Genomic DNA, 26,830 nt, shown 5'->3' with positions numbered 1-26,830 from the left:
ACCTAAACGAGAACACTGAACCACAGCATTTTGTGAAATCTTTAATGAGTGACCTGCACAGGAGACAGAGAAACCTGTGTTAAATTAAGGCGAACATGTTGAGAGAACATGTTGCCCGCCTCCTGTCAGTTTCACACCCACTTACAGAGCTGTCTTGTCTCACAAATAATACTCTAAACAGGAGGTCTTTCTAAACTGTAAATGAGCCATACGACTGTAACATCTACTTACACACAACACTGAGCTGATGGGCTGTAATAGGAGCATTGTTTCTTTATTGCATCACTGTTGGATAAGTTTGGGGACAGAAAAAAAATGCAAATGACCACAGAGCATTAACTGTTCTGAAACACAGCTTGCAGATTGAAAGCATGCATGTAGCCGTGGCCAGACAAACAACAGTACTGCCGTCAAATGTGAAGACCAAGGTCTACAAACCACCAGAACACAATGAGCTGGACCACATGGCCTCGTGGCCACTTGGACAGCAATATGTCCAGAACCTTACCACAGGTTAAATAAGAATGTGACCAGATTCTAACCAACAGATCCCAAGACACGATCCTGCTTTGGCTCTAAAATTGGTGTCAAGGACGTGCAACAGAGGACAGTGGTAAAACTGTTTTGAGTTTCTAGTACACATCAGAAAACTACAAAAGAGGGACAGTTGAATTATATTACAATATAACATGCACATTATTTTCTATTTTGGTCTTCCCTTGGCTTTCCCTTGTCATGGTCCTTCTCAGTTACTTGTATTTCAGCACAAGCTGGCTCAGTGTCAGTAAAGATGTGCAGAAACTAGCAAGGGGACACAAAAAATTAATTGCAATTCCCTAGGAAATTGCTGGATTTATCAGTATTACTAAGAAATCCATGCAAATTATCCATTAATATCAACAAATGCTGATGGCATGAAGACCAGAGGATAGAAGCTGAACTGTCCACAGAATGAGACTAGAGCTGCGAGGCATAGTGCCAAGAGGACGTCCGGCTGGCAGGGGTGTGGGCTGAGGCCTGGTAAGGATAAACCAGAGGCTTGGAACCAGTCCAGGATATAGTACGAGGTTCTGGATGAGATCCAAGCCAGCTGGGGAGCAGTAGAGTCAAGTCCTACAGTAACCTGGATCTGTGTAGCCTGGCCACACCGCTGACAGATTTATCAACGTGGACCTGGCTTGGCAGTATCGCCTGCTTAAACTGCAATATATCTACAACTATATCTCACTCATTCACTGCACCCCCCTCCTTTCTCTTTCTCTTCTGCCATCTGCATTAATGGCTTTGGGGTTTGTTTTTTTGGCGTTTCTCCCTAACCTTGTGCCTTTTAAAACAATTTATACTGACTTTCATGACTACATTTTTTCACCAACAGAAAATTCCACTTCACGGTCATGCGTATATAATTGAAAATAATTACGCACTCAACACCGCTGCATTAATTTCCATGTATGAGTCCATGGCACATCTCATATTCGAGCAATACCTCATGCTGTATCAAGCTTTCCAATAACATCAGTGATTATTTTCTAATCCATCGATATTAAAACAAACTTAATATCACCAGCCATGACTGCAGGCACATTGAGCTGCAATAATAGAACTGCAGTAGGGAAGAGATGGCCGGGAGGAGGCAAGGAGTCAGGGAGTATGCTTTGCTGCTGGGGTGAGGCGAGTGCTGAGCTGAACACCTGCCTGCCTGATTAAGCCGTGGACAATGAGGCCTCTGTTGCTACCTGTCCACCTGTCAACAAAGTGGAGCCCCTCAGCTCTATCTCTGCAGCCCTGAATTCCTCTCTGCCCCTCTCTCGCTACACAGGTCTGCTGGATATTAATAAGTCCAAACTCACTCATACACGTACACACGCATACTTAAAGAGAAACAGAAAATCCTGCACGTATAACCAGGTACAGTTCATATTAACTTTGCCGTCCAATGCTACAAACTCAATAGCCGCCTGGAAACTGTTCTCTAATTGCACTTGTTTAGGATCTTGTGCTGCTATTAAACTTTCACTCCTAACTTGGATATTGGTCATGTTACCTCTAAAGCCTTAATGTCTTCATTAAGTTTCTCATTATGTGGCTACTGATGAAAGATTATGTCTTTAAAACCTCCTTTCCTCTTCTCTCCTCCCTGCTCACCAAAGTTTTGCTGTATTTTCAACCCTAAACAGAAGCAACCACTCCCGCTGTGTCCAGATCCTTTTTTATGCATGAGACGAGACATCTGTCTGGCTCCACGTCAAGCACTTTTTTTTGTTGTTTGTTTTTTTGGCACAGTTTAAAAAGTGTGTATGTATGAAAAGCAAAGTAAAAAGATGAATTAATGGAGTGTGCGTCTATGTATCAAGATATGGAAAGCAAAAAATGACCGCAGCACAGTGTGAAATTCTTTCGAAAAGATATCATACTTAAAATAATTTCCATAATAATTAAATTAAGATATGATATACTGCTGGGAATTGACTAATGACGGATTCATCGTAACTGACACATCTATCAGCCAAAACCAACAAAGTGCTGGTTTGCTACTGCCTTGCGAACCACTTATCGTCTGTCTGCTTCTGACGCACCCTTGAGCCTTTTCTCCCCCACATATCCCCTGTCTGGATCAGAGCCTGTGTTATATGAAAAATATACACAATTTTACAGACATCAATGATGAATGATGTGAGTGTACATTAACATTTAGAAGGATTATTGGGTCTGATACACAGGAGTTTCCTTGTAACTGCTGGCATTTTTGTGGTTTACGGAGCATGTTTTTTTTCTTCTGCATTTACTGCTTTAGTCATCAGGGAACTCTCTCTCTCACTTCCTTTCTGTATTTTTGTCTCTCGCTTGAATTGCTCTCTCTCATTCATGCTCTCTCCATTTCCCTCACTGTTTATCTTTTCTTGTCTTGACTCATCGTATCTGAGTACTTGGTTGCATGGTTATCACTTAGATGAGGTTGCAAAGGGGCTATGGGCACTGTAGTTCAAGCTATGTCTGCTAGAAATTATATTTATACACTATACTAATTTGCAACAGCAAATATGTTTTGTGGAAACATAATGCATAACATAATATGGAAATGTTGCAAATTAGCGTAGCTGGCAAGCCACAAAAACATTGATACATTGATACTGACAAAAGTTTCTGTTTTCAGGGTGTCGATTAGCTCACTTGGTAGAGCATCTGCTCCATGTACAAAGGCTCAGTCCTGGGTTCAAATCCGACCTGCGGCCCTTTGCTACATGTCATTCCCCATTTCTCTCTTACCACATTCCTGTCACTCTTCAGCTGTCTCTAGCCAATAAACTTGAAAAGGCCAAATAAAAAAAAATCTTTTTCTCTTTTTCCCGCCAAAATAGGCAATCTCGCAATGCACTATCAACTCTAAAGATGACAGCATTGATAAAGTTTTTATGGTTATGTTTTTTATGGTTATGTTTAGCACTGCATTAGCATTTCCTGTTTTAATTGAGAAAAAGTCAGAAATGACTTTTAGACATACTTGACAATATGACAGACAATATGATTATGAATGAAGTAACTTTTAACCAAAAGTCATCATCTTTCCATAACATTTATCAAATTGCTTATCATGTACTAACAATGAAGTAACATACAGTACAATTTTTTTTTTAGGAGACAGGGCTACACATTTTGGGTGTCCATAGACAAATGTTGGGTGACTCAGCTGGAGAACTAAAGTAAGATGGTGGATTTATTTATTTAGTATGGTAGAGCTATGTTTTCATTACTGTTCAATCACTTGAAAATAAGTATTGTGTTTTTATTATCTTAGTGCTTGCTGAACCAACAAACAACAGAGATCATGAGTTTTTGCAGACACTAGGTTTTCCTATACACTTGGGGAGGGTGAGGTGAGCATTATTCAGTTGGTTGCAATCTGCTATTTTACCACTAGATACCACTTAATGCCACACACAAGACTTTCAAGTCATTTTTCAAGCACATACACTCAAATATGTAAACTTTCATTGTGAGAAATTGTAGTCAGCATTTTTTACTTTTTTACAATTATTAGTTTATTGATAAATATTAATTGATAATGAGAATAATGAGATAGCTGTATTTTTTTATGTGTTGTCTTGAAAATACACAAGTTTATGTATGTCACATTTATAATTTTAAATGCTAATGACAAGATGAAGCAACAGATTATAAAGTGTACAAACATATTACAAAAACAGTTTAAATCAGTTCTATTTCAGATTTGGCTTTATATGTATTCATGGTGATACAGCATGGTGTTGGTTTGCATGGTTTGCAAACACAACAATTAATTGTTCCAAAATAGATGCAACAGTGATTCGCTACACTGAGTCGTACTTTATAGAAAAAGCACTGGCAGGAAAGTGCCAAACTGACTCCTTAAATTATTCAAAAGAATCCTTTTGAGTGCTACTGTGCTGCAAATAATTTAAGATAGGATAAAAGGAAATGATAAAATAGGAATATACACTGGGGAAAAAAATTTCTCCCATGACACAACAGTAGTGAACATAATTAATATAAAATAAAATCCCCATTCCTTCTTTCATGCATGCAGTGTCTGCCATGGAAATATTTGCTCAGGAAGTCAAAGCAGCATCATCCTGGGAGGTGGAGAATCAATGGTGGTCTTGCTTTTTTCCTGAGAGGCCCACATCCTCAACATTACAACAAACGTACATGCATCACATGTAATGTGGCCATTAGCAAGGCCAATTAACCCTTATAAATTCACTCCCCTGTTGTGTATGTGTTTTAGACAGCCACTAACCTCATGAGAAAAAGCAGGCATGTACATGTGCTGTATGTTAAATGGTCACTCATCAAGTAGGAACTATTTAGTTAAACATATTTTAAAAGCTTGCAAATGCAGGATTTAACACTCTAAGGTAACAATGGTAAATTTCTCTAAATGTAGTGACACATTTGAAGAGAAAACCTACAGAAAATGGTGGTAATGAGGTCATACAGTGATCCATAATACTTCTTTTTCCCTTTCAAGCTTCCAACAGGCTCAGACGTACTTTAAAATGATAATAGATGTTAAAAAACTAATGGTTTAGAGGCTGTGATAGTTTCCAGTGGACTTAACAAAATCATCTGACATTCTGACCTAGCAAATTTGTCAAAAACGATTTACCACATTTTTCCAAAGCAGACTAATGAAAACCTTTTTGGAGAGAATGGAGAAAGTGCCTCAGGCAGTATTGTTAAATGCCCACTTTTAAAAGCCCTCCCAGCTGTGCTCTGTCCCACTGCCAACCATATCCATTATAAAAGATCTCAAGGGTTCCAACATTTATTGTTCTATGAGGATCTAATACCCAATGTTCAGATTGTATGGCCTCAGATTCCAACTTCACCACAAACATACCATCAAAAACTTTGTGTGGCTGGAAACTTTGTTATGGCCCAGACTCCAGAAAGGACAGATGGTTGGTGGTTTACCCCTATCAATGATAATCCACTTTCCCACCATTCTCCTCATTGTTTCATTCTCTACCACATCAACACACACCGATAGACTGATATCATGTGGTCAAGTGCCAACGGGGGTTAAGGTTGGAGCTCTTTTAGTCCAGAGCAATAAAATCACCAATAGAAAACACTCACTTCCAGAGTTCATAAATTAGTTATTTAATAATGTGTTATTAATGGGTTCAGCAATATCAATAAGTCAATAAATTCTGATCCTCCCACACAGTTTGAACATTTTATCTATTTGTCCTCAAACGACTGACTGGCCAACAAATAAACTTCAACTTTAAATCAGTTTTTGGGCTCCAAAGCAGCAGCAACAAAAGTAAATTATTCAACAACAGTCTATCAAAAAAAATCCACGGCAGTCTTTTATTTCACACTATGTTACTTATTCCACTTCAACAATATGCAGAACAGACACAGAGCTTAGGCGGGATTAAGAAGACGATGGAGTCGTGGAGTGGTTTCAGCGCCACTAAATATCACATGAAATTAACTGCACGGCATTTTATTGAAATTGAAAACACAATTTGTGACACAGATGTTGGAGGGAAAAACGTGTAAATATAAGCTGCATATTTGGGATAAAGTTTATTGTTTGATATGATTATCATCATAGAGATTACTATCAGCATACAAGATACAACTTTGGATACAGGATACTAACCTGTCAAGAAACAAGATAGCGAGGCCTTGACTGTGTCTTTGTTTAACTTAATCCAGACTCTTTGCTGAGATAAAAGGCCATGCTGACATTTATGAATGTCTTTTGCTATATTTAGAAAATAAAGAGGAGCTGAGAGAAGGTGGAGATAGGAGAGAGGATCACTACACCATAGCAGATCTGTCCAGCAGAGAGCAGACTCACAGCAAGCCCACTGCCCATTGCCTGCCAGTCTCAGTCTAACAGTCCAATTACTTCAAGATGTAAGTGCATGTGTTTGTAATTGCATATGTACGTGAATGAACTTGTAGCATTTGTATGAAGTATTCCTGTGATACAGAATGTAGTGTGTGTTGCTACTGTGGTATATCACCTCTAGTGATCCCGAGGGGCTGACTTCACAGATTCAGTCTCATTAGTAGCTTCACTATTAGCTGTGATTAAAGTTCTATCATGCCACTCTTCTTCTCTCTCACAGCTTCCTTGCCCCTTCCCTCACAAAGGTCAAAACTTGTAGGATAATGATGTAGCTTTTTTGTCTGTCTGTGGACACGCACACACACACTTCCACACGCACACCAGTAGTAGATGTCTCACCTTTTAACCTGAAAATACATGGGGTGAAAGAAAAAGAAGGTTTTTTTTAGACCACAAAGCAGAAACAGATTCATAAAAAGATCCATAATATGACCCCTGCAAACCTCCCTCACATGCTCTCTCTCTCTCTCAGTCGTCCACCCCTCTCTCTTTTTCTCTCTCCTGACAGACACATTAAGGAATGTATCATTCTGAGTGCTTTGGCAGCAGATCAACACTGGCTGGCTCAGTGAAGTGAGTGTGGCTGCAGATGGCTATCAGCATTATCTGCTGCTAATAAATCTCACAAAAAGGATCTTATGCTCTAACTAAACTCTGTGTCCTTTAACCTCTCTGTATCACCAAACACACCAACCACCCTGCTGGTCTCCTAACCAAACCGAGTTTTGACTGCATTGCATCTAAAGTAATTCTGATAATCAAAGCTGATTGGCTCGTTCACTGTGCTCATTTCATGTCAGAGGGAGCTTTTCATTTTGTGTATATGATAGTTTACAGTAAAAACTGCAACAATCAGATCTCTATAAACCACATACAGGGCACTGTATAGTCTGACTGTAGTCAGAGTCAAGTACAGTGGATGCTGCATGTTATACAAACTTTGCTCTAATCAAGGATAGGCTGACAGTCTGACATACAATCATCAAGTACAAAGACAGAAATACAGAATGATGGATTATATACAGTACAATTATTTTACCATTATGGTTTCTGTCTATATATTGCTGTGGACAGTTTAATGGACTGCCATCACAAACATGTTCTTCCTCATTGCCTTGATATTATGCATCTCTCTCTAGCTGCTCGTCCCACCATATTTTACCATTTCAGCATTTTGGGAGATGATCTTATTTGCGATCCTGCAGAGAGTTAGATGGGAAAACTCTCAAAAAAATGTCTCATATCTGCAGAGAATATAAAGCAACAATCAGCAGATAGTTAGCATACCTTAGCAAATTAGGCTGGAAACATTGGAAAACAGAATGCCTGGCTCTGACCAACTGTAACAAAATCTGTCTAGCAGGCACAGTTTCTGAATACGAGCTCACTAATTAACAGGATATCTTGTTTGCTTGTACAAAAACGACAGTAACTTCCTGGAGTGTCCGCTGGTTGTCTGGCAATATAATAGTGACACAGAAGAATTTTCTGTGCCTGGCCAAGAAACAGTCCAGCACAAAACCCACTGGAAAACTACAACATGCCAGATTTACACTTTTCCATATAGAATAAAACGTTAGTTAGTCTCATAGGTGCTGGTGTGCCAAGCTAACAAGCTGCTGTTTACTGTACAGACATGAGAAGTTCCCAAAATGTCAACCTGTTCCTTTAAATCGTACCGATCCATATCACTATAAGACTGTTATGCAAAAAAAGTGTAATACTGCTTTACATTGAATGATCAGAATTGCTCATCGATGGTCTGATAGTGTTTTTTTTCTGTTCTTTTGAAGGGAACAGATGAGATTCATTTCTTAAGGGAACATCTGCATCCCAGATAAGTCGATGATCAAAGAGTCAACTGACCATCACCCCTTAACCATACAGCATACTGTGATTTGGCCATGAGGTGTTTACTCAGGCAGGGATATCCACACCCACACATGGCACAAGTCTGGAGCTGGGTCCTTCCACAGTCAGACAGGGTGGGCTAAATAGCACCTCTGCTCTTTTATTCCTAATCACAAGGAGGAGAAACAAGGAGGGGAGAAGACTCACTTTCACCACAACCGCTGAATGTACTCACACATACTGTTGCAGTCACACCAGAACAATGCCACGGCAATCCAAGCACAACATCTGTTCCAGTCAGAAAGCGAATAACTGCCAGAAACATGTTCAAAAACGAAATAGCTTAAAAGCAATGGAGTAAAGGAGAAATAAAAGAAAGGAGAGACACATGAAAAGGAAAACAAGAAAGTCTGTATTTCCATTTGATATTCAGTATTTTTTGTGGCGCACTGTGTCATTTTCCGAGTAGTTAGGCTCCGGCAATCCTGAGCTCTGAGTCCTGGATCTTTTCTCCTAGGTGATAAAATCGCACTGACATTAAAAGGTGCTAATTGCCAGAAATGTAAGTGAAATTAATGAAAAGAGAAAGGATAAATAATATTAGAATTTACTGGAATGAACATGAATATTTACCCAGCAGGAAGTGTCTGTATGTATGTGTGTGTGAGGGTGGGTGTATGGGGAAAGTATAGGTTGGAAAGTTTCTTTCATAAGAAAGTGTCTTTCTGTCTCGTAAATACTGGAGTGAAAGTTTTTAATTTCATTCATTACTAAGCTTAAATTAGTTCCAAATGTTGATTTTTCATTCTGTAATGAAACTATATTTATACGCAGCCGCACTTGTGGTTTCTTCTTTGAACACTGAAACAACAATTATACAATAAAGTATAAGCTAATTAATATGTGTATAACTTTATATTAAGCATTTGTCAGGTGTTATAATCACTGATGGCAATCAATTAATGAGGCATCAGTGCAACTAAAAGTAAGATAAACAAATGAGGCTTAAGATGATGAAGCATAGTGATGAAGTGTGATGTAACTGCAGTCAAACGCAGACATTTTGTTCACAAATCTTTTTTTTCAAGTTAATGCAGCAGCTGAAATAACTCTATTTAAATCTATGGCACGTATGCATGGTAAAAATTAATTGTCCGAATGTTTATTTGCATCACTAGCTTTCTTCCTTCCTAGAAGATGTTGTTTTGTTTGTTTTTTTTGCCAGTATCGTGTATTTGCAGAACTTTATAGGCAGTTACATTGTTTCCCCTCTAAAACAAACTGGGGCCTTTAAATAGTTCAGCCATGGGCAAAACATCCAGAAAGCTCTAAAGCAGCAGTCACAGTCAAACTATAGGTTTACAGCCCATATAACCTTTCCTCACACTTGGCAGGAAAAGTTAAAAGCAATTACAATAGATTAAACAAACAATTTCTAAAGACAGGCATGTAAAAGAGGCTGTTAAAGTCAGGTAAATGTTCTGCTGGTGTCAACCTCTAAAAGTCTTCCCATCTCCTCCCACTGGAGTCTAATTCACAACATATGGGCGTTATCACTGCCAAAGAGGAAGAGAAAGACAGACACACTCTCTGTAATACTATGCAAAGTCTAGTAAATAATTAGCTTCACACACAATTAGAGTGGCTTTGTAAGGATTACATTTAGTTGAGGTTCAGTTAGTTCTTTTGCACTTTGTTGTGTTACTGAAAAACACATGATTTTTAAAAGGAACAGATTGTTTATGCCCCCCCCCCCCCCATAGACACACTTAAAGGTTTTTGTATTTTTCCAAATCAAAAAGAAACTAAAGCCATGTTTCATGTTAAAATAAATAAAAATAAACAAGGGGAAAATGTGAATGCACCCCATTAGTTCTATAAAAAGATACAATGTGGAGGGAATATAATGTTCTGGTATCAGATTTTCCACTTTTTTATTCATCATCATCCGACTAAACATTAATGGATTCCAAGATAGGTTTTTTTTTGGATGAATAAAATAAACGGCAGAATTTAGTGTATAGTATTTCATCTCAGTATGTATATCTGAATCATAGTTTTTCATGAAGATAAATAAAGAGGTAAAATGAAGAGGTATAAGACGAACAGTAAACAAAACTGGGTCCTCTTTGTGTGTGCTGGGCACATGTTACTGGCTTCACAGCTAACGTTTTAAAGACCTGTGGTGAATCCATCCTAATGACTCCAAGTGTTTGCAGAGTGTGCATATACAGTGTATACAGTACAAACATGCAGCCACACAGTGCACTTCAGGACACATGGCTTCTGTTAAGAAGCTGGCTGTGATCACAGGGATGGGCACTTGATTTGGAGGAGAGGAAAAAAAAGACTTTGGATAGTGAAACTATTACAAGGAGCTGGGGATGAATATCAAATTGCCCAACTCCTGGCTGCTTAAATTTAGAATTTCTGTGCAATCAGGTGCTCCTGCGGGAGTCATATTAAAAGGAAATCAAGAAGGAAAAAGGAGAAGTTTAACAGAGGGGAGAAAGAAGAATAATTTGGGGAGTTTGAAGTTGAAAATAATATAAACTAACACACCCACTCGGTATCTGCTTCCACCTCTGTGAGATCTGTCGGAGCAGCAAGCTAATTTTCGGTCCCTGGGGCCCTGCGTTAGGCAGCACATGATGTATAGGTAAAGTGAAAGCCAACAGTGAATCTTTTTTCTTCACCTCCGAAGGACAGTCGAGGTGATCTTGACTGTGATGGAGTCATGGCTTGAGGTAAGTTAGATTTGATATGTGTGTTTGTGTGTAACGGTTATTGTGAGAGCAAAGTTACGAAATGACAGGCGCTACATCATTTAGGTGGTATGAGACAGCAAGTTAGTGCATGAGAAAAAATAAACAGAAAAAAAAAGAGGATAAATTGAAAGCAAAGTGAAACATAGTACGAAAAAGAGATACAAATTGGAACTAAATAAGATAGAATCTAAATAAAAAGATAGAAAATAGATGCTGACTATATTCCATGATGCTTTCCACGGCATCTGTCACCCATTGACCCAGCTTACTTAGCCGGGTCATGCCCTATCCCTTCAAAGGCCTTCTCGTCTGTAGCGCTCATTATTACTCCTTGCTTCCCACAGGAGGGCCTGCTGTCATCTGCCCAGTAGCCTTTTCTGACCACCATCCATCTGTATACAATCCCAGCAGCAGACCTTTCAGCACACTCATAAACGTTCAGGATCTACGGCATCAACACTGTAACAGAGTCTTTGTTTGGTCAGAGGACACTGGACTCACAATATTTTTTCACTAAAAAAGTTTTTTTTATTAATACCCTCCTCCCATTGTCATTTTTTTCTGTGCGCACAGAATTTAGACAGTAGAAAACTTGTATTTCTTGCAATGCATGTGTTGACTGTACTATAATTTACAAGTTTTGTCCCTGTGTATATCCTGACCTGTGAGGTCAAAACTTGACACTGATCTATTAGTAAGTAGTAACTAAGTAGGACGTTCTTGACATTAGGTCAGACTATGTGAGGGCCAAACACTGTGTTTAAAATGTTTTTAAAGTGTTACTCAAAAATGAAAACGTTGACTGATCTACAGTAACACTGCAACCCAATGGAAACATGTGACAGGTTTCCAAAATAGCGAAGAAGCCATAGAGAGAAAAATGAAAATGCTGCTTTGGAAAATTTGTTCCTGTAACCTGAGAGCCTGGAGCGGATAGTCATCTGGAAGCTCCGTTTACCTTTTCCTTCTCTGTTTATGTGTGTATGTCCTTGTGTGTGTGTGTGTCAGAGTGACCCAATGCTTTCCATGTGTGCACAGGGAAGTCGCATAGTGTCATTTTGTTTTGATGGGACCAGATAGATCACTTATACACCAGAGCCAGAGAGTAGCACTACTGCTTGGTGCTGACGCCATCCTTCACCACAAAGCCCAATATCAACAAAGCAGGGCCAGTATCCAAGAGAGGCTGTGTTTCTGACATTTGATTTTCCACTATCTTTCCCTTTTTTTCCTCCCAAATATCATCATTTAACAATTAGAGAGTATAACCACTTTCCTTCTGTCTACCATTAATGCTGAGGCTGGACAGACTCCAACTACTGTTCTTTTGATCTATTAAATTGAGCTGAACAAAGGAAAATTCCATGACAACAGATGAGCAAATGAAAAAATTACTTTACAATCAAAGTCCCAAACTCAGAAATCAATTCACTATGTCTAAATCTTAAATATTGATCAAATAAGTAAACAGCCGTGGTATTGTTTGTTGACTGTATTATTTTAAACATAACAAATCTCTGAAAAGTAAAACCTCTGAAGCAAACATAGGAAAGTAACTAAATCAATATGAGGAAAAGCATGTTGTAAAAAAATATTGACAGTTGACTAACTTATGACTTCTTTATGACTAAAATCTGTTGCCTGCAAGGACAGAAGTAAAATGTACACAATGACTGAATCCTCAGCTGCTTTAGACTAAACAAACAACAAAAATCTTGTCAATTTTGTGGTTCTAACGTTAGGTTTTCCATGTTGTTCTAATTCTGCTCATCCTCTTCTGATCCACAGCTAATCCTGAACGTCAGTCCCCTCTGCTTCATACAAAACCTTTGCTTTTTTCTCTCCGTCTCTCCATCACACACTCTCCTCATTTTCCCCAAACTCATCCACATGCGGAAACAGTAGTGAGGTCGATGCTGTGGCTAAGGGATCCTGGTCTGTGTGATGTGGAAGCTAAACGTCTACTGTTTCAGAAAATAAACATAGCAGGATTGTCCCAGAGTAACACACACTTGCAGGCAGACAGACTCATAATATTTCCCCCCATCTGATGACAGCTGGAAGAGTTTTCCATAGCGATAACAGGAATGTTTTCACACCCTGGACACATATAGTCTCCTCATTGTGGCTGGTTTTCGTACAGAGAGAGAACCTGTTTAGAGTCCAAGACACATACAGAATGTATGGGTAAGTATAAATGAAGCAGGCACATGCTGGAGAAAGTGACAGAGGATATGCCTGTAGCTCTGGCTGTGACTTTCTCAGTCTCTCAGAGGGACTTATCTTAGATTTTTCTTTGCTCGGTTTCAGATCATCTTGTAATCCCCTGACTCTATCATTTGAATCATTCCCAACTCCTGATATCATTTTGGGAGCCAACAGTGTCCCTAAAAGAACTCTGGGAAGCACAAACACCCTCACATAAGCAATAAATAGATGTAATATAATATACCCACACACTCACTCGCATACTGTATATCCCTTGGAGGAGCTGTGAAGAGCTGTGAGGCCTAACACAGCGGCAGCCATTGATAATCCCTGGGATAACACAGACCAGCCTCCTTTGGCTTCCCTTCACAAGCCAGTGCTCTGATATTACACACACATACACACACTCCATACTACACAGAGACCATTCAAAACCACAGATGCATCATACGTTTGTGTGCATTCAACAGCAAGGTGAGAAATCGCTGCCTTCCAGTTTCTCTCTTTGGACTCTGTCTAGGAATATCTTGCTGGCTTTCTAGCACGAGCATGCCTATCAAGCCAGGGCTTAGATCTCATTTCAACTCATGAGGGGACCACATCAGTGTAAAATTAGCTTGCTAGCTAGACTAGCAAATGGTGAAGAGGTAGTTGGCCGCAAATGCATGAATGGCATATATGATGAGCAGTGTGATCAGCTTTTAGCGTGAAAACTAAAAAAGAACATAAAGATGCACGCAAATCCTCCAAATTACACTACGCACTAAATTACTTATGAAGCAACTGAAAATAATAAAACATATGAGTAATTAAGTGCTACTCAATTAGAAAATGTCTCTCATCATTATAAAAAGTTAGCTCCAACTAAGAGCCATCCCATAAGTGCTGATAAAGAGCACAACAGCACTGGCACTTTTAACTATATGTTTCACCGGTGTTTTACCGTCAATCTAAAAACCGTTGCAATAACACTACATTAATGGTCATCAGCTGTCTAAGTTTGAAATGAACATATTTCTGAAAGTAGTTTAAAAACACCTTTTACTGCATACTGGTGTTAGAAACTGAATATTACCTTATAGTTACAGTAGCCCGATCATCCACTGTCAGTAATCAATACACACACAATTAAACTATTAATGAAACTTATAACTAACAGCAGCCAACATCAGACAACTGTATCATGCTTAAGCAGTTACTTAGTGTTTCTTTAGTGGTGACAAATCATATTAGCAGGTTGGATTAAACAAAAGCTGCCTTTAGTTGCCCCTACACCGTCCAGTGAAACTCTCCTTAGGAAATGTGTTTGGGGGGGGGGGGGGGATACAAAATAACCCCACAGTACTTCCTCTTCAAAAGAAGTGTTTAAAGTGAGGTCAGCAGTTCACATATATTGACAGTGAGTGCTGCACTCACCTGAGGCGGTGCAGGAGGACCTGAACATGCAAGAAGGACCCCTGGGGTTCAGCTGGCCTCTTTACGTTCCATGAGCCCCTGTCCCAGCAGGTTTAGAGCAGGTGAGGGGGTGGTATTACACACCTGATTGAGTTCATTACTCCTTTCCTGACGGGGGTAAGAGAACCATTACCACATTATAAGACACTTGAGAGATCATATAGACACATAAATGCACGCTAACAGTCCTGGTTTTACTGTACATGAATGCACACAATTAACACATTACTAGACAGGCAACACCCACCATATTACATTATATAAGGATTAGGCAACTGGGTTCAGAGAACACATTCACAAAAAGTACAACATTCCTTATCAACATGAGAAAATTGATTTTTTTTTTTTTTATCATACTGCCAACAGTGTAATCTAATAAAGTGTTGTCAGCAGTGTGCGTGGTTGGAAGGAAGATGCATGGGATAATGCTGGGAAAGAATTTAGACATCTGATCAGAATAATGCTGCAGAGAGGCCTCTGCATTCCCCAGAAGTTAAGATATGCTCAAGATAACCTTGAGATAACCATAAGGTGTCTGTCAATGCCAAAGTAGTGGTATGAAAATTATAGTGGCTAAAGCTATGACAGGAAGCTGCGGGTGTTAGTGACTGGCAAAGTTCTGGCTCTTAATTCTAGTCATAAAAACCTGCTCCTGTCCTTGTTTTACGTAATAGGTGAGGAATTGATTTCCAGCTGGGTCGGCAAGTTATTGGAACTGACTTGAACTAACTAGCTGATGGGATACAAAAACAGCATTGTGTCCTGAAGATCATGATCTTTTAATCCAATAACCACATGACCGTGAGGTAGTGATTTAATGAATACGGAATCCAAACTCACACTCACACAACCCCACTGTCAAACGGAATCATAAAAAGTAACTAAAATGTGGGGTTTCTTTCATTTTAAAAGGAAAAAAGAAAAAGAAAAAGTTGACTTCTTCCCCCTTCTTTTCCTTTTGTTTAGGTGTTCTCTCTATTTATTTCCTCAAGTCTAGTTTGTGACCTTTGAACAAATAATGACAGTAAGGAGTCAACGCAGACATCTTTTTTACTCTCTGCTCTTCCCTGCTCACACCCAAGTAGTGTCATGTCACATGAAGTAAAACTGAAGTGATCAATCAAGTGAAAAACAGAGAAAAAATGCTACACCCTCTCAGCTCCTGTGAGGATCATGTCCTCGGTGGTCAACGGCCATGTGCGGTTCACAAGCCAAAAACTCTGATCTTGTTCTTCAACCGTAGCCCATAAACATTTGACTGTGTTTTCATTTCAGAGAGTTTTTACCATCACCAGTTTTTGTCATCTCTGGCAGATGTGGCCTCGATTAGATAAACATTTACTCCATGAAAGATATATATTCTTAGGTACAACACACATTTATACTTTTATTTGAATGTGATGAACCATTAACTTATACTGCAGCACTGAGATCGAGTCGATGCACAGACCTTTTTACTCTGGGCTCTTTCCTACAACAAATACACACTGCAGTAGTGTAATCTTGAGTCGATGACTCGATCAATCAGCTGTAAAATAATCTCATACTAAACTGATAATCGATTGTTTTATTGAGGCAACAGAGAAAAAAAATGCTACACCGTCTCCGGTTTCAATTTGTTGACTTTCGGAATAGTTTGAGTTTTGGACATTTATTCGGACAAAACAAGTACCTGTAATCGGAACAGTATTTTTGGACATTTTATGGGCTAAACAATTCAGTCAATAAATAATAATAAGAATAAGAATAAGAATAAGAATAAGAATAAGAATCCCTAGCAAGAATTTATCCTAAAGACAGATAAATGTTAACCACAGACAACACTGACATTTGTATATCTGTCAAAAAGCTGCAGTGCTATTACCTCTGCACTTAAAACTACTATATTGTTTACTACAGTATCTCCTGCACAGGCAGTAAGACTATCTTGAAGCGGAGTATTCCTTCAGTGTAGACAGTTCTGACACACGACTGATGTCTCTGTAAAGCAGTGCATGCAGATAAAGCATGACCACTCTCTCTTAATGGCACCACAATACGATCAGTTACAGTGGATCATCCAGTGTCAGCTTACTAACAATGATGGCAGCACACAGCACTGACACGGTCCTCCAAAGACTTTATTGTGGAATAAATTGCACAGTCCGAATCAAAAGAGAAGAGTTTGCCACATTTCATTAACCTCATATCGAGCTGAGCAGGTCTCATGAAGTCATACATTCTCAATTCCATTTTGCTTTAATGTAAAAGACTTTCACCACAGTACACAAGTCATCAATCATGTTCTTTCTCAAGCTGCCCCACGGGGCAAGATACGGATACAGCCACATACATTCACATCTACTGAGCCATATGTATACACTCAAAAGCACAAACAACAATTTAAAACAGCAGGAGAGCTGTACATTCTTTCTCCCACTCCCAATTTTCCACGAATGCAGACACACATCTGTGAAGCAACATTTATCAATCAGTGGAGCCAAATGGGTTTAAACAAAAACAGCGATAAAGCCTCTTCATTCTGCCGTAAGCTTAAGACAGCAGATCACACTCATAAAGAAGCCTCAGAGCCCAAAATAATCACTGAGGCCTGATGTTGTCTAATCACCTTCTAGTAGAGCATGAAGAAGAAGAAGTTGTTGGAGGGCAGACAGATAGTGATACACACAAAGCAAAAAGGAGAAGAGTGTTAAAGGAAAAGATGATGGAGTGAAATAATAAAAGACAACTTTCAATTTACTGATTATTCTACCAACAGAAAATGAATCTAATTAAACTGCAGTATTGAAGATTTGACACTATTTTCTGAGATTTTATAGTTAAAATGGTCAATTTATCACAAAAATAGTCTAAAAGTCTTCAAATAGTTGTCGCTTTGAAAATAATAGGTAGCTGCAGCCTTTTCTGGAAGAGCTGAGTGAAAAAACAAGAAAAGCTGCAGTGTAAAAAGGGATTTAGAAATATTAATGTGGGAAGAAAAACTCTACCTCTTAATGAGGGCTGTAAATTGAAGTATAGTGTGGTTTAAACTGGCAGCCGATCGAGCCTGTTGAGTACATGGAAAACAGTAAGATAACTGCAGGCTTTAGCAGTCAGAAGATACAGCAGAGTGGGGAAGCCTGTCAGGGCCTTTAAAGCCCTCCACATCACTCACTCTAAGCAGTCTGTCCGCCTGCAGGAAATACCTCCTTACAGCAATTCATTTCAGGACATCCACTGGACTTGTCCGTTTAATAAAGTGTCCAATCTGTGGCCAACCTTGGACCAACTTCCATCATAATTTCCTTCCCTCAAAGTCCCAGTAGAACTAGTAACCAGAGTTCCTCATTTTTAATAATAACTCAGCGTATAACCCCACGAACAAAGATAAATCCTTTGTTTTACCCGGGTTCTCTGGCTAAACAGAACAAACGCAGCAGCTGAGGTATCACAACACCCTCCATTACACGTAGAACCTCCACCATTGTGCCTCTTTAGTGCTACAGCTTCTCAGCATGAGTTGGACGACATCCCAGAAACATTAAAAGTAGTTTTGCATTTATAACCGCAGAAAAATATATTGTAGGACATGGTCTGCGCTTTTGCTGTTGTGTCAAAGAAATATCACTCCACCACTGGGTAGATTTATAGCAGATCTTCCGATTAAAGTTCAAATTCTCTCAAGCTCTTCAAACAAGAAGTCTGTATTACATCAAGTTCTGGCAAACGTTTTGTATATATTACAGTCACTGATCTCACCACTATTCTCTCCTCACTACTCATCGCCATCATTGTTTTTAATTTAAGTGAACTATGTCTAAAGTGAGGTGAAAGTGTACAGAGAGAGAGAGAGAGTTCACTGGCCCGGCAGGGCTCTCAAGCCAAAAACCCGATCTTGTTCTTCAACCATAGCACATAAACATTCGACTCTGTTTTCATTTCCGAGAGGAAAAGCTTTTTTATCAGAATTTCCTCATCCTTGGCTTTGGCTTCTGTTACAATAAACATTTACTCAGTCAAAAATATATATATTCTTAAATACATACATTTATTCTTTTATTTGCATTTGATGTACCATTAACCTTTATCGCAGCACTTAGTTACATATGCGAATTCATTCTATATCGTGGCAGATAATTAAAGCTGACTTTTAAGAAGGACAATAAAAGCCCTTCCTCTTTTCAAAAGAAACGTTTAGCAGTTCTGAGAAAGGAAAGAGCAGGTCTAAGTGCTTTTACAGTGCTAAGTGGGTACTAACAATGTTACTTAATTGTTTTTGCAGTAAACTTTCTCATAAATGTCACGTAGTAGAATGGCATGTATCTGTACACACGTACCACACCTCCAAGTGGCAGATTTTTCAGTTCCTAACAGACCCTCATTAGCGAAACTTTCTATAGTGAAAGAACGAGTTATTACAGTGGTGTTCATATGTAGGAGTCTGAGGCTGAGGAGATAGACAGCTGATTCAGCTTTCAGTCAAAGAACTCAGTGGCCTAGTCTGTGGAAGCGAATAAGTTGCTGTAAAGATATAAAAAGCAAATTCAGATGCCTTGTTAGTCACTAGCTGCCTTGTTTAGACGTCCACATGGCTATTCGAGTGTGTCAAACAGTCAAGGGAATGTTATAATATAGTTACAGTGTTTATATACAGTATAAGAATAGGGGTTTCCGTGAGTAAAAAAACAAACATAGGCACATGCGAATGCCACAGAGAAACAAAAGACACGAATGGGGGTAAAAAGGGTGATGTCGAATCTGGTTTGGTTTACTGCACACTTCAGAAATTAGTTCCATCATAAAGCTGGACTCGCATACTAAATTTAACAGCTTCCAATGTCTGGATTAAATTGCAGGAGACAGGAGTATAATGTTGTTGCTCTTACAAAACACAGACATAGAGAGGCTGGAAAATGAGTCAAACATATTGTTGAGGTTTTGATAGCAAACAGCTCATATTATACATGGAATACATGGAGATGAGACAAGGGGAAGAGTAGAAGAGAGATAGGCTGAGAAAACGTGGAGGAATCTGGGTCTGGAAAATAGAAAATAAAATTGATTTGGATCACTCAAACATGTAACAAAAGAGGCTTTATAAATTTATCCAAAAGAATATTAGTTGCATTCCCTGAGTGTCAACCACTGGCTTTGTGGACACTTGAAAACACAATAGCAGATCAATAAAAACTACTGAAGACGCTTCCAAAACCCTGGTGGAGACGTGGATTAGGACCCAAGGAGGGATAGGAGATGGATGAGACAGTGATGTTGTGGTGGCGGAAGGACAGTGCTGGGTGCCAGGGGGCTTGATGCCACAGGGAAAAGAGCCAGTCTGGCCAGCAGGCTCTAGAGTATACAGTCCTTCCCCACTAACTAACCATCATCAATGTGGTAGTAATCAGCTGTGGTGCTGGAGGAAAATGAAGCTGAAGGAAAAAAAAAATAATCCCCCACACCCGCTTCAGTCCTCCACCCCCCACACAAGGCGCCCCTGTATTTTTTCCCCTCTCTCCTTCCCACCTCTCTGTCTCTCTTTGAGTCAGTGGTGCTGATTGTTCGTTTGGAGAGATGAACAAACTAACATGGCTGTTCTGGGCAAAACGACAGAGACAGACATGCCAGTGGTCGAGGCAACTGGCAAGGCACAAGACACCACAGTATCCATCCCAAACCTTGTTTTCCTTCTGCTTCCACTCCTCACCCCAGAGCAGAGGTCTGAATACTTTCTACTGGTATCAAAGTAGATATAAACACTGCCATTTCTTGTGTCGTTTATGCAGTGCCATAAATGCTTTCTACGAGAAACTGAACTATTCTTATTCTTTTTTATGTCTTAATGGCTTCACAAGGTTGTTATTCCTGCCTGCTATGTAGCCAAAGCCTGAAGTGAAGAGGTTTCATGTTAAAGTGTTGAAAACCTTCAGCCAGAAAGGTCTGACTTATAGGCACACTAAATTAAATCTGCCAGCGTTTAGATCAAGGAATCACACTGCTGTTTAAAACACACTCGCGCCCACAAACAGACAGTCCCAACTATTTGCACAGTCCAAGACACATCCTTGCCAAGGAAGCACATGGTAAATCATCACTACATACACACACGCACACACACAAAGATATTGGAGATCCAGTAATGATTATCTTTACAGACAAGGATCTGCATGCTGTAGCAGTTCTGAAGCTTTACCGCTTCAGTATACACAGTAGCATGAATAAAGTGTTTCTGCAGCACAGTTTCCATTTCGGAGTGATTTTTTAAAAAGTGAAAATAAACAGTGAGCGCTATAGACTCTGTTTATTGGTGCTTTTCTTCGTGAGTGTGTGGACAGCATGGCTCTGTTATTTGTCTCTCTTTAATAACCACCAGAAAAGCACCCGCAGATCCAGCTAGATGTTTTCAGAACCAGTGAGTTATAGTTTTACCACACTGATGTCACCGTTTAATAGCACACGTTTTGCTGAATTCTTAACTTTCCTCCAGTACTTGAATTATCTCATCAGCCCGAAAAACAAGGACAGAACGTCTTCGTTACTCCTCGCTGCCCCTCTGCTTTCTGTGCAATCAGCTAGCCATTTATCAAAGTTAATTTATTCAAACTGTGGGCCAGAGCTAAGACCATGGGTAATGAATAAATAAAAAGCAGAGCTGTATGGTTGGTCTACGGTTTTTCTGTCATTGTGTTTGTGTTGAGAAATACCAAACCCGACCAGACACATATGCACACATGCACATTCAACCATTTTTATTCATGAAAATGAACTTGAGCAAATTGCAGCCTGGATCTAAAAGTATGAACTACGAGTAAATAAAAAGCAGAACTCTATGGTTAGTCTATGGTTTGCCTGTCTGACAGTGTTTGTGTTGACTGAGAAGCCCCCAATCTCTCTCTCCGTCTCTATCCATCTCTTTCTTCTTCATGTCCTCTCTCTCCAGCTCTGACTCATTCTCCATTACAAGTCCCAGGTCTGGCGTCAAACGAAGCACTAAGTCAAAATGCCTTAATCAAATAAGCCATTTAAAGCAAGTAAACGTTGCCTCTTAGTCTCCATGGTCTCCTATTCTGTTGGACCTTCACCATGTCTGCCTCTACTGGAAAGTCAACCACTGGAATACGACTCTTTAATAGCGTGGGTTCTGCAGTATTGTTATATGCTTGTGCATATATGGTTTTAATCTCCCCCCAAAAAAAGCATGATCTCATATTTGGTTTTGTATAAATGAGAAAAGTTCATATCTGTGACCATGTAAATGTGTTGTTTATGGACAACCAAATTAAGGACCCTAGATTTAAAATTGAGTGCACAAACACACACGAAAACAGGAGACGTCTCCATGCTGACATCATGGGTTTGCAAACGATGAGTGCAACTCATCCAAAACCTTTGCTTCTTCCTTTGCCTGATGCCAAACAGAAATACACAAATTATATTTTAAAAAATCACACATGTTAGAGACACTTCAGTTGTTTTCAACAATCTTCTACATACCAGCTGCAAAGAAATCAAACAATACTGATATACACTCACTTCATACTTTCATACAAGCCAGAAATTAAAAGTAAGAATGTCAACAAAAGCTAACTGCTTACCTAATCCTCTTGTGACAAGGGTCACACAGTTTGAATATCTTAAGTAGCCTTTCCATCTCTTTTTGGATATGGCCAAAACACTCTCTGCCCTGTGTCTAACCTTCCCTCCTGCTGCTCGCTGCCCTCTCTGACGACCTCGACCACCATTGCTACTTCAGGACACAGCAGATCAAACGTGAAAATACCTTTACATGTCCATACTTTCTAATTACTGACATTTTTTCAGCCTGACAGCTCTGGAGATGAGAAGAAGAATAAAGATAGTCTTGGCTTAGCTTGGTACTTTCAAGGATCATTGCGCTGTCTATTATTTCCCTCATGGCCTTTTAAAAGAGGCTCATCCATCACTCTCTGACAGCATCTGTCTCTCTCTAACCTCTTTGGCTTGATGTGAAATAATATTTTTTAAAAAGTCAAGTCTGTCACTGTAATGGACAGCTCCTCCCACTGGGTGGCAGGAAGTCTGAGCTGTGATGCATATCACTAAAATAATTCAACTCTGTACATATGTGTGTGTGTGTGTGTGTGGAAAATAAGGCAAGAAAGACCAGGGAGACTTGAGAAGAAACTGAGAACAGATTAGAATAACAAAGAAGTACGTATGTTTTTGTTGGTTAGTAGGCAAGCTCAGGATTCCCTCTCTGGAGTGCATGATGGGGAGTGATGAAAGGTCTAAAGAGGAAAGCCCCAATAATGAGGAGCTACAGCCGTCTGTTACTCAGTGCCATGTGTGATGCCTACTGTGGCCTGCTCTCACTGTAATTAATGCCCTTAGGCCTGTGTTGCAGTTCGTATATATATATTACCAAATGAAAGAAAGATGGCTCTCTCAAAGTCTTTAGCTAATAACCTGTCCGTACATTATTCATCTCTGCCACAGTACCCTACTATTATATTCAAATGATGCATGCAGTGCTGTGTGTGTGTGCATGACTGCAAGTCAGTCCATGTATGCTGCTGTTTGTTTTCTTTTTATGACTTTTACTTGCCTTGACAGCATGAGCATATGCATGTTCTGGCCTGCACTGTTGTGTACTTATGTATCCATGTGCATCCTGTTCATGCAGATTTGTCTCTAGATTTGTCTGTGTGTGTGTGTGTGTGTAAAAGAGAGAGAGAGAGAGAGAGCGAGCAAGCGAAAGAGTGAGAGACGACTGCGTGTGCTACCATCAGGGCCTCTTCTGTGCTGTTTCAGTAGGTTCCTGTTTAAAACAGACAGACAGGGTTCACAGTGTGCCAAGCTGGCATGCTCCCTGGGATAATGAGAGACTATGCTTGGGTTTGGATTGTTGATTAAGGATTATTCAGAAACACAAACAAGCTACTGTTCAGCCATGTGTGCACATGTGAAGCGTATTTCGCTCTAAGGCCAGATCTGGTCTCAGCATACAAAGAAATGTGGAGGGAAAATGTACTGAGAACAAGAGGGAAGTTAACAAAGTAAATGTGTATTAGCTATGTGTATGTAAACACTGGATCGCTGGGTTGGCATCCCTTCATGCCTGCTCTCCATTTCTTTCCCACTGCTGACACAAGTGATAACAAAAGTTGCATGAGTTCTGCCGCCGTTTACAAGGCAATTTACAAGGCAATATGGGATTTGTTCCTGCTCACATAAACTTATTCTTCTAATTTAACGGAGTTACTGTAAAAACTGTAGACATACAAAGGTCTTACAGTACCTAATGCCACACATACAGTAGTTAATTTCTTATTTCACTTTATTGGTATTTTGAGATATCCTTTTCTCTCTTGGAACTTGTCTTGGTAGACAAATATAACAGAATTAAATTTTTTAAATTAAATTAAGGGGCACACTGATACTGCAGTGAACGTCAGCTGAAAAATATTATAGTTTCTGAAAAAAAAACTGGCACACACATTGGTTCCTCACTGAGGGATAAAGTTAAAAGACAACCGAAAGACTCCGGCAACAGTCCAAATTCAATTCAAAATCTGTGCTATTCATAAGATGCCCTGCTGTGATGTGGTAGTACTGTTTTAACAGCTTACTAGTGCTCCCACAGAGGCTCTGTAAAAACACTACAAGAAGGTAACACTCAGAGAAAATAAATAAACCAAACTGTGACCAATCATTAATTGTGAGTTGAGAGAGAGTTACGTTTATGTTCGCTGCTGGAGGAGACTGCATTTTGGGTTAGAGTGATCCTATTTATCTAACAGTGCAAACAGTGCACACACAGCATCAATCACAAACTGCATAAAATATGCAATTTCTATGATCTTTTTTACGACTAGCGTGACAAATATATTGCAGTTTATACAAGAATCCTGTTTTGACATTCTGGGGGGAAAACTGTTTTGTTAACCCTATTTTTCTTTGTCCAAATGGCTGGGAAATGTCACCATGTGCTAACTATTACAATTGCAATTATTACTATAATGATTACAATTATTGACCCATGGTGGAATCTCAGCTGGAACCACAAAAGCAGGGAGACAAGACTGGTGAAAGCTACAGAAAGGCAAAGTGGATATTCAAAGTTTATAATGCCAATAAGAGTGAGAGTCTCACCTCTAGCTGAGACTCGTTAAAGTCTATTTCTCCCATACAATGTGTCAAACTGATTCACCAACACAAACATATTCAAATATGTACATTTCTGTACCCATCTACAAATTGTTTGTTTGTCAAGTGTCTGTAGCCACATCAGTGACAGCGCAGACTCAATGGTGTCTGGCCGCAGTGGCATTTTAGCCTTTTTTTTTTTTTTTTTAAAGGTGACAGCTTGAGAGAGACTGAAATGGGCTAACAAAGGGATGTATGTTGCAAATAAACCCGGGCTGCTGTGGTAAGAACTCAGCCTTACATGAGGCGTATGCTCTACCAGGTAAGCTACAAAGCTGTTGCTAGTGAAATATGATTTGACCCACATCTTGAGGGAAAAAAGATTTTGGTAAATATGCCTATTAATTTCTTTCTTTTTTTTTTTTTTAATCGAGAAGACTGACACTATTATTGTGTCTGCAGGTTAAATATGCATCATGCTAACAGGTTAGGACTGAGCTGGGCTAGTCATTTTCCCTGTTTCTTATTATTTATGCTAAGCTACATACAATCAACCCTTTCGCAAAAAAAAAAAAAAAAACTAAGATGTCAAACTATTGCTTTAACCACATTCTTGACTTCTTGACCAGGGTAAGTCTGCAGGTTGAACTAACCTGGATAGACTCCCTCTGTCACAAAGTGGACTTGCATGCATTTTCAGCCCAGCGTGAAAGGTGTGATGAGACTGATTACACCTGAAGGGAGTTGAAGCGAGAGGCAGAGCTGGACAGTAGGCAGACTGAGAGGGAATGGGAAGGCATGATGGTATGAGATGAATTTTGGCATGAGCACCTTACGCTGAACCATATGCACGTATTGAGGGAGAAAGTGGGCAAAGCTGGGTAACAATTTTTCATCGAGGAAAATAACTCTGTTTACATTCCTCATACTTCCCATTCCATCGAGTCGTGTAGCCCACAGCAGAATCAGATTTGTGTCAAAATGTTTATTTTTAATTTATATTCAGCTTGCTTCTACACCTGAAAGCAACCACAGGTTGGGAAAGATTCACAGTGCAAATTAAAGAGGAACGAGCCATTGGTAGCGCACCAGTCCAGCATGTTTCCATCCTACTGTCTATTTTGGCCTTGCAGAAGGTTACTCAGCTAATGATGTTAACATTCTTCCAGCAGCATATTTGTTATAGTAAAATACACTTGGCACAGGAGTTGAAATCAGTGGCAACTGCCTTTCCAAGGTGTTATTTTAATGAATAAACATTGTGAAATATCCATTTGGAAAAATGCTGTTTTGGCTTTAAGGGAAGGTTTTAATCATCTACAAGATTTTTTTTTAATAATGGAGGAATCAGTTATTTATTTATAAGAAATAAAACATTATACTTTTACCATATGACCATCTGTCAAACACTACATGTAGAATATCTGCCAAAATGAGGCCTATTTCTGTCAGAATCACTCAGTCTGACTCTGGTTGAGATATGCAAGGTAGAGGTGCAACAAGTCGCAACATGGGACCCCACTGACAGGGCTGGCTGACGTGATCCACAAGGTCAATGAGGAAATATGTTCAACAACTAACATAGAGCAAGCTGTCACCATGTCACTGTGTGACAGCTGACAACAACCACTGCATACAGTGAGGTATGGCTGAAACATGCAGGTTACTGCCCTCCATGCACACACGTGTCAAAAGCTAAATGGGTCACACAGATCACAAATCACTTTTCTCACTCATCACTTCTGGTATGTAGCAGATTCATTTAGTTTTATGTGCTCAAGATTTCCCAGTGACTTGAAAAATGAGACCTGGCATGAAAAGTCCAGTGCATTAAAACTGCATTAAAGCGTTAGAGTATAGTATTTGTTATGACCATGTGCAAGTAATTAGAGGAACTTTTCCACTTCCTCCTTATAATTTTGTAATTACAAACATGCACACATACTGTGTACACACAACACACAAACCCATGAGAAGGCCCCACAGTGACCTTGTCCTTAAGTATCCCAGTGTAAATCTACATGTCACATGAAGACCA

The 26,830-nt window shown here is 39.5% G+C and overlaps 1 protein-coding gene across 3 annotated transcripts in view; it reads right to left on the bottom strand.

Moving 5' to 3' along the window:
• znf469 (zinc finger protein 469) overlaps positions 1–26,830 on the bottom strand; it is a 181,954-nt gene that overhangs the window by 96,413 nt on the left and 58,711 nt on the right. Inside the window, exon 4 of one of the 3 annotated variants that reach the window (XM_019278974.2) lies at positions 14,653–14,799. The exons of 1 other annotated variant lie outside the window; for it this stretch is intronic. The gene's annotated coding sequence lies outside the window, so the exon portion shown is untranslated. Of the gene's footprint in view, positions 1–14,652; positions 15,398–26,830 lie in introns of those variants that run through there. One more of the 3 variants, XM_027272919.1, reaches the window with a different exon arrangement.

The sequence above is a fragment of the Larimichthys crocea genome, chromosome XXI, assembly GCF_000972845.2.
Source record: "Larimichthys crocea isolate SSNF chromosome XXI, L_crocea_2.0, whole genome shotgun sequence".
Classification (NCBI taxonomy): domain Eukaryota; kingdom Metazoa; phylum Chordata; class Actinopteri; family Sciaenidae; genus Larimichthys; species Larimichthys crocea.
Note: the sequence above shows the minus strand (reverse complement) of the source record. Positions and strands in the feature narration are given on the sequence as shown.